Source organism: Bufo bufo, chromosome 6 (assembly GCF_905171765.1).
Source record: "Bufo bufo chromosome 6, aBufBuf1.1, whole genome shotgun sequence".
Lineage (NCBI taxonomy): Eukaryota > Metazoa > Chordata > Amphibia > Anura > Bufonidae > Bufo > Bufo bufo.
In genome coordinates this window covers 411,974,491-411,986,960 of record NC_053394.1, presented here as the reverse complement: position 1 = coordinate 411,986,960, position 12,470 = coordinate 411,974,491, and the positions used below count along the sequence as shown (strand labels likewise).

Here is a 12,470-nt window from a genome sequence, read left to right as displayed (position 1 = left end):
TGAACGTTTTCCCCGGTTTGTGAGAGAAAGAAGCCTCCCGGACTGTGTATTGGGCTGGGGACAGTAGTCTATTGCCTTCATTAGTGCTCTGCATTGGGGACCATCGGCCTGTACTGCGAACCCTTTTCAGGTTATCGCTTCTCGGCCTTTTGGCTAAGATCAAGTGTAGTATCTGTTCTTATCAGTTTAATATCTGATACGTCCCCTATCTGGGGACCATATATTAAATGGATTTTTCGAACAGGGAGATGGAAAAAGAGCTTGCTCTGTCCACTCCACGCATTGACCTGGTATTGCAGTACCTCCAGGACCGGTGCACCCCTTCTAATCCAGTATGAAAAAACAGAATGAAATTGAAATGGATTGCAAGCATCATCCTTCCAGCCAAGCAAGTGGAAAGTTGTGTGTGTCGTGCCTCCTTCAGCTTCTCCTCTGTCTGCCCAGTCAGTGCAGTGTTGCTTTTTGCATATAATACCTGCATCTAGTCTGTCAATCTCCTAATTGCATCAGCTGTCGGTTGTTTCCAGCACCAAGCAACCCATTCAGCCCCAGTGTCGTCACACACACCCTGGATCCAATTAAGACTGATGATTGGTTAATTGGCTTATCACCTGAATGAATTGTTTGGACCTCCCCTCCTCCACGTTTGATTTGGGCCTGTTGTGCACACCTCGGAGGGTTGCTGAGTCGTCTCTGGCAGGCAATTGACCCTTTTTTGTATCAAGTTGGCTGGATGTAACCATTTAGCTTTTGCAGTGCTTCAATAAATGAGTAAAGTTTGCCTGTGTCTCCCTCTTGTGGATCTTTTGAACTGGATTACTTAGTGGCTAAAAAGTAGCCCAGCACTTCCTATGCAGCTGGACCTACCTTGTCTGTTCAATGGACGGAACACTGCGCGTGTCACAAGAGCCTTGTCAGGTCAAGAGGTCAAAGAGGTCAAGTAAGGTCAGCTATTGGATGACATCACAAGGGCCCTGATGGAACACTCAACAATGGTGCCGTGACATCACAATCAACAATGGTTATCCTTTTTTTTTTTTTTTTTTTTTCCTTTCACTCACTACTATTCCTATCATGCTTTCTGCTTGGCGTGCTTTGGCACCGCACCAGGAATTTCGTGCGAAGAAAAGGCGTGTCCAAAAGTCGCGTGTGGGCGGAGCTATGCAGATAGCAAACACGAAAAGAAGCATGCTGGTGTGACTTCTGTGCGTAGGACGCGCGTGAACGTTTTCCCCGGTTTGTGAGAGAAAGAAGCCTCCCGGACTGTGTATTGGGCTGGGGACAGTAGTCTATTGCCTTCATTAGTGCTCTGCATTGGGGACCATCGGCCTGTACTGCGAACCCTTTTCAGGTTATCGCTTCTCGGCCTTTTGGCTAAGATCAAGTGTAGTATCTGTTCTTATCAGTTTAATATCTGATACGTCCCCTATCTGGGGACCATATATTAAATGGATTTTTCGAACAGGGAGATGGAAAAAGAGCTTGCTCTGTCCACTCCACGCATTGACCTGGTATTGCAGTACCTCCAGGACCGGTGCACCCCTTCTAATCCAGTATGAAAAAACAGAATGAAATTGAAATGGATTGCAAGCATCATCCTTCCAGCCAAGCAAGTGGAAAGTTGTGTGTGTCGTGCCTCCTTCAGCTTCTCCTCTGTCTGCCCAGTCAGTGCAGTGTTGCTTTTTGCATATAATACCTGCATCTAGTCTGTCAATCTCCTAATTGCATCAGCTGTCGGTTGTTTCCAGCACCAAGCAACCCATTCAGCCCCAGTGTCGTCACACACACCCTGGATCCAATTAAGACTGATGATTGGTTAATTGGCTTATCACCTGAATGAATTGTTTGGACCTCCCCTCCTCCACGTTTGATTTGGGCCTGTTGTGCACACCTCGGAGGGTTGCTGAGTCGTCTCTGGCAGGCAATTGACCCTTTTTTGTATCAAGTTGGCTGGATGTAACCATTTAGCTTTTGCAGTGCTTCAATAAATGAGTAAAGTTTGCCTGTGTCTCCCTCTTGTGGATCTTTTGAACTGGATTACTTAGTGGCTAAAAAGTAGCCCAGCACTTCCTATGCAGCTGGACCTACCTTGTCTGTTCAATGGACGGAACACTGCGCGTGTCACAAGAGCCTTGTCAGGTCAAGAGGTCAAAGAGGTCAAGTAAGGTCAGCTATTGGATGACATCACAAGGGCCCTGATGGAACACTCAACAATGGTGCCGTGACATCACAATCAACAATGGTTATCCTTTTTTTTTTTTTTTTTTTTTTCCTTTCACTCACTACTATTCCTATCATGCTTTCTGCTTGGCGTGCTTTGGCACCGCACCAGGAATTTCGTGCGAAGAAAAGGCGTGTCCAAAAGTCGCGTGTGGGCGGAGCTATGCAGATAGCAAACACGAAAAGAAGCATGCTGGTGTGACTTCTGTGCGTAGGACGCGCGTGAACGTTTTCCCCGGTTTGTGAGAGAAAGAAGCCTCCCGGACTGTGTATTGGGCTGGGGACAGTAGTCTATTGCCTTCATTAGTGCTCTGCATTGGGGACCATCGGCCTGTACTGCGAACCCTTTTCAGGTTATCGCTTCTCGGCCTTTTGGCTAAGATCAAGTGTAGAGATACATTGGGTCTTGGCCAGAAGGTGCCTGGGGTACCCGTCTCCTCTGCCTTGGAGGTTGGGGCCGCGCTGAAAAGTTCGGTCCTGCCTCCTTGCTGCTATTGGGGAGCGGCTTAGTCCCTGGGCAACGGGAAGCGATCACCTTGCCTGCTACTTTGTGGTAGGGCGCTTCAAGTCCCTGTGTCGTGGCTTCTAATCGGATGGCGATGACGATGATGATGGAGACGGCAGAAACGGAGTTCCAGAATCCTGTGTTGGACGAAGTTCCGTCATTTGAAAGGCTCAAGAATGGCGTTCGGTTCCTGTTATTGGATACCAAGAAGAAGGAGAAAGGACTCGTATTTTTGGTGGAAGAAATTCTGTTTGGCCTTATAGAGGTACGGAAAGACATGATATTATCCATGCTTGAATTCCAAGGCGTGGGATGTTTGATGTCATCTTCGCTACAGAAGATATATGTGCAGTTGTGGCAAAAAGACTGGAACATTTCAGATTGAGTCCGGTTATGAATGGAGTCAAGGTGATATTGCACTTTCCCAGAAGGGAGAGAGTTTTGACTGTGAGAATGTACAGCCCATACGTGGCTGAAGAAGACATTGTGACTTTCTTACTGAGGTTTTGTGACAAAGTTGATTGTAGTGGTAAAATCTACAATAAGTATGGGATCTGGTCCACAAAGTGGAAATTTTTTGTAAAATTTAAAGAGAGTTCTGAAGGAGAAGTTGTGTTTCCACCAAGTAGATTTAAAATCGGAGCAGTCAATGGTGATCTATTCTTCAATGGAATGCCGGGTTTCTGTAAAAACTGTAAGACATATGGTCATGAGAAAGATGCTTGTGAAGAGCAGTGGTGTGCAAATTGTGAAGGAGGAGGTCATTTAGCATCAGGATGTAAAAAGAAGAAAAAATGTAATCTATGTGGGGAAGACAATCATGTCTACTTGTCATGTCCTAAAAGGAAAGGAGAAGAAATAAAAAGGAAGAGGAAAGATGAAGATAGTCAAAAAAAAAAAGAGAACCAAAAAGAAGAAATTGGAATTAGGAGGGTTGTAAGAGAAAATAAGAAAGATGAAAAGAAGGGAGATTTAAAAGGTGGAAAAGAAGCAAGAAGAGAAGAAAAGAAGGAAGAAGAGTCACCTTTTGAGAAAATAGATAAAGAAATAGAAAAATTAGTAAGAACGGGAGTTAATCTTAATTGTCTGTATAATAAAGTTAGACAGATGTTGGTAGATCGGAGGCAAGAGTTTTTTGAGTATTATAAGGTCCCTCAGTGTCATCAAGGGGGAGTACCAGAAAATATAAGTGCAGATATGATTTTGCATAGGAATGTGTTAAGGTTAATGGCATATTATGCCTGGAAGGGGGGTCTAAGACCAGGCTGAAAAGAATGGGAAAATTTGTGTTTCTTTTGTTGTTATATGTTTGTCATGTTTGTTAATATTATTTTTTTAGAAAATAAGAAATATAAATAAAAATTAAAAAAGAAAGTTGGTATGGATGATGAGGCGTGGGGCATAAAAAGTGTCTAGTACAATTATGCCGCGTCTTCTGACGCATCAACTAAAAAAAAAAAATCTGTTCTTATCAGTTTAATATCTGATACGTCCCCTATCTGGGGACCATATATTAAATGGATTTTTCGAACAGGGAGATGGAAAAAGAGCTTGCTCTGTCCACTCCACGCATTGACCTGGTATTGCAGTACCTCCAGGACCGGTGCACCCCTTCTAATCCAGTATGAAAAAACAGAATGAAATTGAAATGGATTGCAAGCATCATCCTTCCAGCCAAGCAAGTGGAAAGTTGTGTGTGTCGTGCCTCCTTCAGCTTCTCCTCTGTCTGCCCAGTCAGTGCAGTGTTGCTTTTTGCATATAATACCTGCATCTAGTCTGTCAATCTCCTAATTGCATCAGCTGTCGGTTGTTTCCAGCACCAAGCAACCCATTCAGCCCCAGTGTCGTCACACACACCCTGGATCCAATTAAGACTGATGATTGGTTAATTGGCTTATCACCTGAATGAATTGTTTGGACCTCCCCTCCTCCACGTTTGATTTGGGCCTGTTGTGCACACCTCGGAGGGTTGCTGAGTCGTCTCTGGCAGGCAATTGACCCTTTTTTGTATCAAGTTGGCTGGATGTAACCATTTAGCTTTTGCAGTGCTTCAATAAATGAGTAAAGTTTGCCTGTGTCTCCCTCTTGTGGATCTTTTGAACTGGATTACTTAGTGGCTAAAAAGTAGCCCAGCACTTCCTATGCAGCTGGACCTACCTTGTCTGTTCAATGGACGGAACACTGCGCGTGTCACAAGAGCCTTGTCAGGTCAAGAGGTCAAAGAGGTCAAGTAAGGTCAGCTATTGGATGACATCACAAGGGCCCTGATGGAACACTCAACAATGGTGCCGTGACATCACAATCAACAATGGTTATCCTTTTTTTTTTTTTTTTTTTTTTCCTTTCACTCACTACTATTCCTATCATGCTTTCTGCTTGGCGTGCTTTGGCACCGCACCAGGAATTTCGTGCGAAGAAAAGGCGTGTCCAAAAGTCGCGTGTGGGCGGAGCTATGCAGATAGCAAACACGAAAAGAAGCATGCTGGTGTGACTTCTGTGCGTAGGACGCGCGTGAACGTTTTCCCCGGTTTGTGAGAGAAAGAAGCCTCCCGGACTGTGTATTGGGCTGGGGACAGTAGTCTATTGCCTTCATTAGTGCTCTGCATTGGGGACCATCGGCCTGTACTGCGAACCCTTTTCAGGTTATCGCTTCTCGGCCTTTTGGCTAAGATCAAGTGTAGGGATACATTGGGTCTTGGTCAGAAGGTGCCTGGGGTACCCGGCTGCTCGGCCTGGGGGGATCGTCTGAGTTCATAGCTCGGACTTCACCCCCCTGCTGCTATTGGGCAGTCGGCTTAGTCCCTGGGCAACGAGGAGCGATCACCTTACCTGCCTGCTGCCTCGGTAGTGGGTGAAGGGCACTGTGTCAGTTCCGGTTTTGCCTGGCGTACCATTGGAGATGGAGATGGAGGTCCCGAATCCAGACGGAGGAGGAGTTCCTGATCCTGATGATGACAGCTTTGGTCCGGGAGAAGTGCCTACGTACCAGCGGATAAGAAATGGAATCCGTTTCCTGCTACAAGACTCACAGAAAAAGGAGAAAGGACTTACTTTCCTTGTTGAGGATATCTTGGTGGGACTGTTTGGCATCCGAAAGGAGCTGATTTTGGCTATATTGGACTTTCATAAAAGAGGGTCTTATGATGTGATCCTCATTACGGAAGAAGTTTGTACCGGAGTACTCAAGAAACTTGAACTTTGCAAGTTAAGCCCAATCTTGGAGGGCGTGGCGGTATTACCGCATTTTCCGAGGAAAAAGAGACTGGTAACAGTACTTATGTATAGTCCTTACGTGTTACAAGAAGATATTATTTCCTTTTTATTAAGGTATTGTGATAAAGTTATCCCAATGGGTAAAGTGTATAACCAATTTGGTATATGGACTATGAAGTGGAAATTTGAAGTTTTGTTGCATGAAAAGGAGGAAGGGGAATTAATCTTCCCACCTGGGAGATTTAAAATTGGAAAAATTAATGGTGATTTATTTTTTAATGGCATGACTGATTTTTGTCGTAATTGCAAGCAATATGGACACATAAAAGATGATTGTACTGAACAATATTGTGCTAACTGTCAATGTATAGGTCATAGTTATGAAAATTGTAAAGAAAAAAAGAAATGCTATTTATGTGGTAAAATTGGTCACGTCCACGCTTCTTGCCCCCAAAAGAAAAAGGGGGAGGGAGGTGGAGAGGTGAGGGGAAAGCGCAAAGGAGTGGAGGAGACAGAAGCTGCTGAGGAGTCAAAAATAAGAAGGACAGTTAAAGAGAATAAGATAGAGGTAAGAGCAAGAAAGGAGTCAGGAGGAAAAATGGATACAGTAGAAAAGGAAAAATCAGAAAGTATGAAAGTGGTGGAAAAACCTAAAAATCCTTTTGAGAGAGGTTCAGAGGAGGAAGTACATAGTCAGAGAGTATGGTCAGAAATAGAAAGTGCACAGAAATCGGGGGTCAAATTACAGGCCTTATTTGCATATGTTAGGAAATCTATAATAGCTGACAAAGTGAGATTTTTTCAGCGTGCTAAGGTTCATCCATATGATCAAATAAAAATTCCAGATATAGTTACAGAAAATACGGAGTTTGATAGACGTAGTTTGTTGCTTATGTCATATTATGCATGGAAAGATGGTGCTAACCCAGATTGGTTTTGAGTTGATATGTTTTGTTTGTTTGTTTAAAAAAAAACGTTAATTTGTATTTTTATGTAAATATGTTTTAATAAAAATTATGACGTCCCCGTTTGGGGGTGCCAACTAAAAAAAAAATCTGTTCTTATCAGTTTAATATCTGATACGTCCCCTATCTGGGGACCATATATTAAATGGATTTTTCGAACAGGGAGATGGAAAAAGAGCTTGCTCTGTCCACTCCACGCATTGACCTGGTATTGCAGTACCTCCAGGACCGGTGCACCCCTTCTAATCCAGTATGAAAAAACAGAATGAAATTGAAATGGATTGCAAGCATCATCCTTCCAGCCAAGCAAGTGGAAAGTTGTGTGTGTCGTGCCTCCTTCAGCTTCTCCTCTGTCTGCCCAGTCAGTGCAGTGTTGCTTTTTGCATATAATACCTGCATCTAGTCTGTCAATCTCCTAATTGCATCAGCTGTCGGTTGTTTCCAGCACCAAGCAACCCATTCAGCCAGTCTCCTCACACCCTGGATCCAATTAGGACTGATGATTGGTTAATTGGCTTATCACCTGAATGAATTGTTTGGACCTCCCCTCCTCCACGTTTGATTTGGGCCTGTTGTGCACACCTCGGAGGGTTGCTGAGTCGTCTCTGGCAGGCAATTGACCCTTTTTTGTATCAAGTTGGCTGGATGTAACCATTTAGCTTTTGCAGTGCTTCAATAAATGAGTAAAGTTTGCCTGTGTCTCCCTCTTGTGGATCTTTTGAACTGGATTACTTAGTGGCTAAAAAGTAGCCCAGCACTTCCTATGCAGCTGGACCTACCTTGTCTGTTCAATGGACGGAACACTGCGCGTGTCACAAGAGCCTTGTCAGGTCAAGAGGTCAAAGAGGTCAAGTAAGGTCAGCTATTGGATGACATCACAAGCGCCCTGATGGAACACTCAACAATGGTGCCGTGACATCACAATCAACAATGGTTATCCTTTTTTTTTTTTTTTTTTTTTCCTTTCACTCACTACTATTCCTATCATGCTTTCTGCTTGGCGTGCTTTGGCACCGCACCAGGAATTTCGTGCGAAGAAAAGGCGTGTCCAAAAGTCGCGTGTGGGCGGAGCTATGCAGATAGCAAACACGAAAAGAAGCATGCTGGTGTGACTTCTGTGCGTAGGACGCGCGTGAACGTTTTCCCCGGTTTGTGAGAGAAAGAAGCCTCCCGGACTGTGTATTGGGCTGGGGACAGTAGTCTATTGCCTTCATTAGTGCTCTGCATTGGGGACCATCGGCCTGTACTGCGAACCCTTTTCAGGTTATCGCTTCTCGGCCTTTTGGCTAAGATCAAGTGTAGTATCTGTTCTTATCAGTTTAATATCTGATACGTCCCCTATCTGGGGACCATATATTAAATGGATTTTTCGAACAGGGAGATGGAAAAAGAGCTTGCTCTGTCCACTCCACGCATTGACCTGGTATTGCAGTACCTCCAGGACCGGTGCACCCCTTCTAATCCAGTATGAAAAAACAGAATGAAATTGAAATGGATTGCAAGCATCATCCTTCCAGCCAAGCAAGTGGAAAGTTGTGTGTGTCGTGCCTCCTTCAGCTTCTCCTCTGTCTGCCCAGTCAGTGCAGTGTTGCTTTTTGCATATAATACCTGCATCTAGTCTGTCAATCTCCTAATTGCATCAGCTGTCGGTTGTTTCCAGCACCAAGCAACCCATTCAGCCAGTCTCCTCACACCCTGGATCCAATTAGGACTGATGATTGGTTAATTGGCTTATCACCTGAATGAATTGTTTGGACCTCCCCTCCTCCACGTTTGATTTGGGCCTGTTGTGCACACCTCGGAGGGTTGCTGAGTCGTCTCTGGCAGGCAATTGACCCTTTTTTGTATCAAGTTGGCTGGATGTAACCATTTAGCTTTTGCAGTGCTTCAATAAATGAGTAAAGTTTGCCTGTGTCTCCCTCTTGTGGATCTTTTGAACTGGATTACTTAGTGGCTAAAAAGTAGCCCAGCACTTCCTATGCAGCTGGACCTACCTTGTCTGTTCAATGGACGGAACACTGCGCGTGTCACAAGAGCCTTGTCAGGTCAAGAGGTCAAAGAGGTCAAGTAAGGTCAGCTATTGGATGACATCACAAGGGCCCTGATGGAACACTCAACAATGGTGCCGTGACATCACAATCAACAATGGTTATCCTTTTTTTTTTTTTTTTTTTTTCCTTTCACTCACTACTATTCCTATCATGCTTTCTGCTTGGCGTGCTTTGGCACCGCACCAGGAATTTCGTGCGAAGAAAAGGCGTGTCCAAAAGTCGCGTGTGGGCGGAGCTATGCAGATAGCAAACACGAAAAGAAGCATGCTGGTGTGACTTCTGTGCGTAGGACGCGCGTGAACGTTTTCCCCGGTTTGTGAGAGAAAGAAGCCTCCCGGACTGTGTATTGGGCTGGGGACAGTAGTCTATTGCCTTCATTAGTGCTCTGCATTGGGGACCATCGGCCTGTACTGCGAACCCTTTTCAGGTTATCGCTTCTCGGCCTTTTGGCTAAGATCAAGTGTAGTATCTGTTCTTATCAGTTTAATATCTGATACGTCCCCTATCTGGGGACCATATATTAAATGGATTTTTCGAACAGGGAGATGGAAAAAGAGCTTGCTCTGTCCACTCCACGCATTGACCTGGTATTGCAGTACCTCCAGGACCGGTGCACCCCTTCTAATCCAGTATGAAAAAACAGAATGAAATTGAAATGGATTGCAAGCATCATCCTTCCAGCCAAGCAAGTGGAAAGTTGTGTGTGTCGTGCCTCCTTCAGCTTCTCCTCTGTCTGCCCAGTCAGTGCAGTGTTGCTTTTTGCATATAATACCTGCATCTAGTCTGTCAATCTCCTAATTGCATCAGCTGTCGGTTGTTTCCAGCACCAAGCAACCCATTCAGCCAGTCTCCTCACACCCTGGATCCAATTAGGACTGATGATTGGTTAATTGGCTTATCACCTGAATGAATTGTTTGGACCTCCCCTCCTCCACGTTTGATTTGGGCCTGTTGTGCACACCTCGGAGGGTTGCTGAGTCGTCTCTGGCAGGCAATTGACCCTTTTTTGTATCAAGTTGGCTGGATGTAACCATTTAGCTTTTGCAGTGCTTCAATAAATGAGTAAAGTTTGCCTGTGTCTCCCTCTTGTGGATCTTTTGAACTGGATTACTTAGTGGCTAAAAAGTAGCCCAGCACTTCCTATGCAGCTGGACCTACCTTGTCTGTTCAATGGACGGAACACTGCGCGTGTCACAAGAGCCTTGTCAGGTCAAGAGGTCAAAGAGGTCAAGTAAGGTCAGCTATTGGATGACATCACAAGGGCCCTGATGGAACACTCAACAATGGTGCCGTGACATCACAATCAACAATGGTTATCCTTTTTTTTTTTTTTTTTTTTTCCTTTCCCTCACTACTATTCCTATCATTCTTTCTGCTTGGCGTGCTTTGGCACCGCACCAGGAATTTCGTGCGAAGAAAAGGCGTGTCCAAAAGTCGCGTGTGGGCGGAGCTATGCAGATAGCAAACACGAAAAGAAGCATGCTGGTGTGACTTCTGTGCGTAGGACGCGCGTGAACGTTTTCCCCGGTTTGTGAGAGAAAGAAGCCTCCCGGACTGTGTATTGGGCTGGGGACAGTAGTCTATTGCCTTCATTAGTGCTCTGCATTGGGGACCATCGGCCTGTACTGCGAACCCTTTTCAGGTTATCGCTTCTCGGCCTTTTGGCTAAGATCAAGTGTAGGGATACATTGGGTCTTGGTCAGAAGGTGCCTGGGGTACCCGGCTGCTCGGCCTGGGGGGATCGTCTGAGTTCATAGCTCGGACTTCACCCCCCTGCTGCTATTGGGCAGTCGGCTTAGTCCCTGGGCAACGAGGAGCGATCACCTTACCTGCCTGCTGCCTCGGTAGTGGGTGAAGGGCACTGTGTCAGTTCCGGTTTTGCCTGGCGTACCATTGGAGATGGAGATGGAGGTCCCGAATCCAGACGGAGGAGGAGTTCCTGATCCTGATGATGACAGCTTTGGTCCGGGAGAAGTGCCTACGTACCAGCGGATAAGAAATGGAATCCGTTTCCTGCTACAAGACTCACAGAAAAAGGAGAAAGGACTTACTTTCCTTGTTGAGGATATCTTGGTGGGACTGTTTGGCATCCGAAAGGAGCTGATTTTGGCTATATTGGACTTTCATAAAAGAGGGTCTTATGATGTGATCCTCATTACGGAAGAAGTTTGTACCGGAGTACTCAAGAAACTTGAACTTTGCAAGTTAAGCCCAATCTTGGAGGGCGTGGCGGTATTACCGCATTTTCCGAGGAAAAAGAGACTGGTAACAGTACTTATGTATAGTCCTTACGTGTTACAAGAAGATATTATTTCCTTTTTATTAAGGTATTGTGATAAAGTTATCCCAATGGGTAAAGTGTATAACCAATTTGGTATATGGACTATGAAGTGGAAATTTGAAGTTTTGTTGCATGAAAAGGAGGAAGGGGAATTAATCTTCCCACCTGGGAGATTTAAAATTGGAAAAATTAATGGTGATTTATTTTTTAATGGCATGACTGATTTTTGTCGTAATTGCAAGCAATATGGACACATAAAAGATGATTGTACTGAACAATATTGTGCTAACTGTCAATGTATAGGTCATAGTTATGAAAATTGTAAAGAAAAAAAGAAATGCTATTTATGTGGTAAAATTGGTCACGTCTACGCTTCTTGCCCCCAAAAGAAAAAGGGGGAGGGAGGTGGAGAGGTGAGGGGAAAGCGCAAAGGAGTGGAGGAGACAGAAGCTGCTGAGGAGTCAAAAATAAGAAGGACAGTTAAAGAGAATAAGATAGAGGTAAGAGCAAGAAAGGAGTCAGGAGGAAAAATGGATACAGTAGAAAAGGAAAAATCAGAAAGTATGAAAGTGGTGGAAAAACCTAAAAATCCTTTTGAGAGAGGTTCAGAGGAGGAAGTACATAGTCAGAGAGTATGGTCAGAAATAGAAAGTGCACAGAAATCGGGGGTCAAATTACAGGCCTTATTTGCATATGTTAGGAAATCTATAATAGCTGACAAAGTGAGATTTTTTCAGCGTGCTAAGGTTCATCCATATGATCAAATAAAAATTCCAGATATAGTTACAGAAAATACGGAGTTTGATAGACGTAGTTTGTTGCTTATGTCATATTATGCATGGAAAGATGGTGCTAACCCAGATTGGTTTTGAGTTGATATGTTTTGTTTGTTTGTTTAAAAAAAAAAAAAAAACGTTAATTTGTATTTTTATGTAAATATGTTTTAATAAAAATTATGACGTCCCCGTTTGGGGGTGCCAACTAAAAAAAATCTGTTCTTATCAGTTTAATATCTGATACGTCCCCTATCTGGGGACCATATATTAAATGGATTTTTCGAACAGGGAGATGGAAAAAGAGCTTGCTCTGTCCACTCCACGCATTGACCTGGTATTGCAGTACCTCCAGGACCGGTGCACCCCTTCTAATCCAGTATGAAAAAACAGAATGAAATTGAAATGGATTGCAAGCATCATCCTTCCAGCCAAGCAAGTGGAAAGTTGTGTGTGTCGTGC

General features: G+C 44.4%; 7 non-coding genes across 7 annotated transcripts; all 7 read left to right on the top strand.

The window, feature by feature from the left end:
• Positions 1-133: 133 nt before the first annotated feature.
• LOC121006208 lies at positions 134-324 on the top strand. Its single transcript, XR_005780073.1, has one exon. It is a non-coding gene; the product is annotated as a U2 spliceosomal RNA (small nuclear RNA).
• Positions 325-1,354: 1,030 nt separating this feature from the next.
• LOC121006207 lies at positions 1,355-1,545 on the top strand. Its single transcript, XR_005780072.1, has one exon. It is a non-coding gene; the product is annotated as a U2 spliceosomal RNA (small nuclear RNA).
• Positions 1,546-4,142: 2,597 nt separating this feature from the next.
• On the top strand, positions 4,143-4,339 carry LOC121006425. The gene has a single exon (XR_005780271.1). It is a non-coding gene; the product is annotated as a U2 spliceosomal RNA (small nuclear RNA).
• Positions 4,340-6,960: 2,621 nt separating this feature from the next.
• LOC121006410 lies at positions 6,961-7,145 on the top strand. Its single transcript, XR_005780259.1, has one exon. It is a non-coding gene; the product is annotated as a U2 spliceosomal RNA (small nuclear RNA).
• A 1,024-nt stretch (positions 7,146-8,169) lies between these two features.
• LOC121006206 lies at positions 8,170-8,360 on the top strand. The gene has a single exon (XR_005780071.1). It is a non-coding gene; the product is annotated as a U2 spliceosomal RNA (small nuclear RNA).
• A 1,024-nt stretch (positions 8,361-9,384) lies between these two features.
• Positions 9,385-9,575, top strand: LOC121006205. Its single transcript, XR_005780070.1, has one exon. It is a non-coding gene; the product is annotated as a U2 spliceosomal RNA (small nuclear RNA).
• Positions 9,576-12,187: 2,612 nt separating this feature from the next.
• LOC121006394 lies at positions 12,188-12,379 on the top strand. Its single transcript, XR_005780244.1, has one exon. It is a non-coding gene; the product is annotated as a U2 spliceosomal RNA (small nuclear RNA).
• Positions 12,380-12,470: the final 91 nt, after the last annotated feature.